The sequence below is a fragment of the Leiobunum rupestre genome, chromosome 4, assembly GCF_980474605.1.
Source record: "Leiobunum rupestre chromosome 4, qqLeiRupe1.1.hap1, whole genome shotgun sequence".
NCBI lineage: Eukaryota > Metazoa > Arthropoda > Arachnida > Opiliones > Sclerosomatidae > Leiobunum > Leiobunum rupestre.
The window spans coordinates 69,013,556-69,020,748 of NC_143387.1; positions in this window are offsets into that span (position 1 = coordinate 69,013,556).

Consider the following 7,193-nt stretch of genomic DNA (forward strand, 5'->3'; position numbering starts at 1 on the left):
AGCTTCGGTAATGACACTTGTTTCAGGGGTGCTACCTGGGTTTTTGCTGCAATCAAATGCGTTTGTACTTTACCATCCTGATTTCTGGTCCGTAAGTATACTGACACAGCGTAGGCCTTCTTGGACGCATCGCAGAAACCTTGGAGACTAAATTCTTGAGTTCGCTGTTGCGAGATGCGACGCTTAATGTTTAATCGCGCGCTCCTGTTCAAGCTTCAAAGCAGTGGTCTTGAGGGCAACCTTCTCCGGTGGGTTGAAAACTTTTTGTTCATCGTACCTATCAAGTTCGTATTAATGGCAAACTTTCTAAGCCTTTTCCGGTAACTCAGGGACTTCCTCAGGGCAGCGCCATCAACCCTATTCTGTTCAGTGTTATGCTGAATGGACTTCCTGAGCTGTGCGCGGTGGCGGTCGACCATGGAGAATACGTGGACGACATTTCCGCTTGGATTTGTGGCAAAGTCCTCAAGCGTCTCTTCGGAAGCATACCAGTAGTGCTAGACAACTTTTCCGCTTTTGGCGAAAACTGGGGACTCAACTTTCAACCACTCAAGTGCATATGCTTTTCACCAAGAACAGGGTGATTAAGGACACACCCACTTTAAAACCGGATCACTAATCTCTCCTCTTAAATCCATCTAGATGTGATTATAGACGATAGTCTCACATGGCCCTCCGCTCCTCTTCGATGAAACGCCTAAACCTTCTACGTGAGGTTTCAGCGATCCCGGATGAACTTCTCTGGTCCCCTCTATACTTCAGCGTCCGCTGGTTTTCTCAAAAAACTGGATAAGGCTCCGAATGTTGCCCTCCAAATCATCATGGGGACTCCCCCTTCTACCCCTATAAGTCTAATGGAGGACGAAGCGACCATTCCCCCGCACAGCAACGGGCGTGACTACATGGATCTTATTACTTTAACTTCGTGTGGAGCTGCTGACACCCCGAAATTCTATAACTCCGTCCTGCGAGAGGACCTAGCTCCCTTGAAGACAAAAGAGCATCTCTTTCCCAAGAACAGGATGCCGTTCCTTCCCAGGGCCTGGCGTCTGGCTCAGGCACACAACCTAGCTTGGCTTTTTTACGCATCTAGTCAACATCTCACCGCTATGGAGATTTCTCCATGGTCTCCTCCGGCGATGAGTATCCATTCGCTTTGGCTTTCGAAAGCCGAACACAACTCCGAACAACTGGGTCAATTATTTATCGTGACTCTCGAGCCTTACGTGAAGGATGCAACGGTGATTTTCACGGACGGTTCGTCAGCCCCTCATTCCGGGATCATGGGCTCTGCTTTCTGGGTTCTTTCTCTCAAGGCTGGAGCACTCATTCGTCTGGACTTTGGCCATATGATTAACCGGGTTGAATTGTTTGCCATTCAGATGGCTCTCTCCTACGCGTCGGCTCATCTGAAGACACCAATAGTTGTTGTTCGCTCAGATTCAAAAAGCGCCCTTACGCAACTCACGAGACCCTCTCAGGATTCCATTATCACCATAGATATATGAAATAGCAGAGATACCTTACGCTGCATACGGGCCCGTGGGAAGAACCACTGAGTTGCAAATATACAGGGTGTTTTGAATTGCTCTGACTGGGCATTTTTTTTCAGAAACTGCAAGAGATAGAGTTGCGAAATTTTCAGGGTATTATTTCTAGTGTAAGATCGCTTTAAATTCTTATTTTCAGAAAAATCGGAAATAATTTCTGGTTTTTGTAAAAAATATTTTTCGACCGGTTGGTGATAGAAAAAACGTTTCAGTGAGAAAGTTGTAGAGTGCCGCCGAAAATGTTCAAAGAAATTGGTTTCATGGGAAAATAACACTTTTTCACGAAGATATGGACAGCTTTTCTTTCCTCAGTTCATAGGGGCCAATAGCCTTCACATTTTCTGGGTTAAGTGAACTACATCAGACTATTGTATTTATATACCCCGTCTGATGTAGTTCACTTAACCCCGAAAATGCGAAATATATTTAATTTAATTTAAAAATTTTCACATTTTTACTTATTTCCCTCGTGTGTTCGCCGACACCACAGTTTCGGTGTTCTAATAATTTCCACGTGATATTCCGGTAGTTTATAAAATCAATTAAAGTTTTTGTACATTTTCGAGGTGTTTTGTATTTTTGGGCCACAAACGCTTATTTCAGGTTTTAATTTTATTTAAAAGCTTGCACCTTTTTGGGCCTTTACACGTTTTTGGTTGTTGTTTATAATTTAAAATTATATACTTGATGCGTAAGGCTTGGTACTGTCCTCTAGGTCGCGTTTTAGATGGCCCATCGCGTTTTTTAGTATGGGGTTGGGGAGGCGCCGCGCGTCCCCAGCGCTTGAGTGAAGTGAGTGCGCGGCGCCGTCAGGCGCCAATACGGGGAATTTTAAAGTGCGTCAGGCGCCAATACGGGGAATTTTAAAGTGCGTCATATGCCAATACGGAGAATTTTAAAGTGCGTCAAGCGCCAATACCGGGAATTTTAAAGTTTTGGAAATTCTTCGAATTTAATAACGTCTTTTACGTGTTTTGGATGTAATTATCTTCGTCGGGTTGTCGCCTACACCGCGGCTTGTTACTAACCGTTTGTTTCGGTTTTCACTCTTTGTTTCAGTTATCGCACGTGTTAGTGTTACTCGACTTAAGTTTTGAGGCCGTGTTACTTACCTGTATATTAAATGCTTCAAACCTGTTCTCATTTTTGTTACTATTTAAGTTGTTACGATTTCACCAAAGATTATTTAGTTTAAATTATCTTTGATTTCACTAATTACGATGACACTAGGTACGATTACAGAAGGCCCACCGTCAATGCTCAGAATGGGGCTGGTGCGCGCCTAAAAAGTGGTGTTGGCGGATACACGACGGAACTATTTTTAAGAAAAACGTTACTAATCCCCTAAAATTACTACTTTTTTAATTAAGTTAATTAAAACAATTATCATTTGCGGCCAAAAAAATAACTTCGTAATCTACGTGGCAAGTGCTACATCCTCCGCAAAAAAAAACAATAAAAAATACATGAGGCCGCGGCTGTAGTTCAATTTTGCCCATTTTTGTACGTAAATGAAAGAAATGTCTGAAAGATTTAATTAAACATTTTTTCGAATAAACATAAGAATTTTACAAGTGAGGTTCTATGATACCTCCGTTTGCCGTGATACATGTTTGGGCACGATGAAGCATGTTTTGAAACGAGTGTCGTATCATATCAGGAGTGACAAGTTCGAAGACTGCAATGATTCGGTGACGCAAATCTTCGATGTTCTGAACGGGCGTCACGTAAACTTGTGCTTTGATGAGCCCCCACAAGAAAAATTCCATCGGAGTTAGGTCGGTAGACCTCTCAGGCCATCGAACGTGACCGTTCCTGCCAACCCAAGTCTGAGGGAACTCGTTGTTAAGATGCTCCACTACACATCTAGGTACGTGGGGTGGTGCGCCGTTATGTTGGTACCGCATCTGTGTGTAAGCTTCCAGGGGAATATCTTCTAAAGCGTCTGCTATTTAGTTCTGCAAAAGCGCCAAGTAGCGTTGTCCATTAAGATGAGCTGGGAGTCAAGGGCGTATCCAGGATTTTATTTCAAGGGGGTTTTGAGGGAAAATTGCAAGGTGCTGAAGGAAGCTTCACTGATTTTTATTAGGCTCCCCCCAGTCATCATCATTTCGGGGGGGGGGGGGGTTTGAACCCTCAAAACCCCTCCCCCTTAAATACGCCTTTGCTGGGAGTAAAAATGGGCCAATAACTCGATCCCCGGGCAAACCCGCCCAACCATTCAGTCGGAGATGTTGTTGATGATGGTGAGGAAAGCCCCAGTGACGATATTCTTCACACCACATGTGGGCGTTTTGATGGTTGAAAGGCCCATCTCTCTCAAAGGAATACTCGTCGGTCACCAGCATTCGATTGATGAAATTTGGGTTCTCATCAGACATGGTTATTAGCCAGTTGCAGAAATCAAATCTACGGTCCATATCTCCTTCGTGCAAAGCTTGGTGGAGGGTCGCTCGATACGGATTGAGGTTGTGATTGTGAAGAGTGGTCCACACGTAGTTCGTCGGTAATCCGAGATCGTCGCTTGCACCTCTGACGCTTGCTCGAGGATACGCAACAAAATAGGCTAGAACGGTTTCTTCCATTTTGATGAAGAACGGTGTTGTGGCTTGGTCTTCTATCTGGATGTCGAACGGGGAACAATACACTAACTCTATGCACGTTACGATTGGCTTCACCATAAAATAACTTATATAATTATATCCGATTTTTCTGAAATTTAGGAGTTAAAGCGATCCCACACTAGAATTAATACCCTGAAAATTTCGCAACTCTATCTCTTGCAGTTTCTGAAAATAATGCCCAGTCAGAGCAATTAAAAACACCCTGTATAACTACCCCTGTAGCAAATTAGAGTCGGGCCGACGTCGGCAAAAGGTACTAAACACTAAAGTTGGAGGACCTTTGGATTTAGGGTCGAAATGTCCTGGGGGTAAAAGGGTCGGCCGACTACAGAAATTCGACTCTTTACCGCCTTTTAATAGACCCAAGAACCGACTCCGAAACGACGTCGGGCCGACTTTATATTAATGCTTATTTCCAACCCAAAACTGATCTAATTTTTAGATGCCGCGTTTTTCGAATACAAATAAGTTTGAAGAAAAGATAAATGTTAATACAAAATCATCAAATAGGCAGAAAATAATTAAAATATCCCCTTTTCCTAAATACATATGTTCTGTTTCATAAAGTTAATGTCGAATCCAATAATTAAATGTAGGGTCTATTTTAAGTTGGATAATGGTCAGCATACCGACCATTAATAGTCCCAAAAAAAAGGATTTACGGTTTTGGTGTCGAAAAACGATCGGACGTTTTAGGTCGGCATTTGGTCGTCGCCTATAAAGTGACTTTTCGACCGTATCCCGACCCAAAAACGACTTCATGTGCTACAGGGGTAGAGATACATATGCGGCTTCAGAAATCGGGGTTTCGCGGGACAAATTCTTCATCAACTATCTATCTTTTCCAAAAAAACTAAATTTTTATAAATATTGACTGTTTATATCATTATAGTTATAAGTTTTATTTACATATTTACTGGCAAGAAACTTTAAATAACGTTTAATATTCTGATTATATTAAAATTGACAGAATGAAAATGACTATTGGCTTTTGAACAATATCAATTTAGTAAGATGTTTTCTAATGGATTCCTTTTTGCCTTTTCATTTATATTCTTTGCTATTTTCCTGAGACTTAAGTCGGTGTAAACGTTAATTACTTTAGTGACGAGGAAATTTAAATGATGGTTTCATCATTCAAATCTGGGAAAAGTGTTTCATGATTGAGGCAGCTTCGAACAAGTAACTCAATTTTTAAGGTAAGGTATTTATTGGAGGCCCTTGATTTTCGAGATTCATGCTTCATATGCATTTTTCAGTTATTTTCACAACACTTTCAGATGGATAAATTAACCCTCCACGATCTCGTAAAAATATTAAGGCTTTCGATGTTAAACAATAATCATGAAAACTTCTATTTGTGTTGCTTTCTTCTAGGCCTGCCTTGCATGTATCACATTTCTACGAAGTTTCTTTTCAACAAACCCCCTACATATTGAATTATGTTATCTCTCAAGAGATTGGAGCCATCCAAGTAAAAATCTAATTCTGTGTCATCTTCCAAATCATCAGAAACTTCATTTGATATGCTTGTGCTTTTGTTAAAAAAAATTAGTTGGCACGGTCATTACCTATCAACTGTTTCTATAAAGATAACCGTGCCGTCACAATTTTTAAATTCTTGAACTTTAATTTGTTTTAGTAGTTTCATTGCGCGGGCTACTGAAGCACTCATGGTTTGAGCTGCTAGTTTTATCTTCATTTTTTGAGTGTGAAATTTGATATGAGCTTGTTGGCGATGCTAGGCCCTTCTTCTTGCACCAGCTCAAGTAACATTACTAATGACCAAAATATATCTTTAAATATAAGATTAATTTAGAAATTTTCCATTTATTTTAAATTTAATATTTTATAGTGAAAAATACTTCGCCATTTCGCCCATAAACTAGCATATTATGATATTCCCACAAATTGCGTAAAAGTTTCAACATATGACAAACATTCAAAATGAAGGCAACATTTTCCATCGGGTTAGCTATTTATATGAAACATAAATGTATATAGCTTTAAAACGTGTAATTACAAGAAATAATTTACCAGGGTTTGGAAAAATTGATTTGATTTCGTCCTTATTCATCACAACTCCGAGTCTTTGTGCCATGCTGGTATTAGAAGAGAGCCCGTCACAAACAAGTGCCACACATTTAATACCCGTGGAATTTAGGTGGTGGGAGGCTTCTTCAACTAGAGTGTCCAGCAGCCAAGCAGGGGTACCGTGAACAAACATTATCCAATTGGTAACTTCCAGCTTCTTTTCATTGCAACAACCATGAAGACTTAAGTGGAAGTGGCCACATCATTGTTATCGGTATTTGCTTCTATACTATATAGTGCCATAATCAACATATCCATCGAAGGATTTTCCATTCCATCTAATCTCTTTGCGTATTGACATTTCGTCTAGCATTAAAGAGACTAGAATGGGGTATTCTGAATTCTCTGCTGCTTTTTTAGAAAGTGAAACCTGCATGGCTGCATGTTCATCATCTATTTCAGAAGCCCAATTTCTAAGTGTTGGGATGTGGTAAACAGAAAGAGCTACGAAGAAACTATATGCTTTAGGGCTAAAAAAATGAAGTGTTACAGCAAATTCTCTTAGTATGCAAGGAGGATTTTATACAGCGCGAAAACCTTATTCTCCTTGGTGTAGCCACTTGGCGCAATTTCGCTCTCATTCGCGAATTTTTCGATTTTGTTAGCTCACGACCAACGAACCCAGGCTTTTAGGCTTAGCTTAATTTATTTATCATGGAGAAAAGAACTGATTTAGTTTCCGAGAGTTTGACGTTGATATATCCGATTTAACGATGTTTTGGAATAAAACTATTTGCCAATTGAATATTTTTAATTACGGAGGTTGAAACATTAGGCCTTGGACGCGGTAAATCGCTGCCACTAGTAGTTACTTTTTAAATTGACGGCTTTTAAAATTCATTTTGCGCGTTAAAATACCTCTACATGTTATGGTCAAAAAAGCACGCAAAGAATGCTGTGTGCCCAAGACATGTACCTGTAGTGT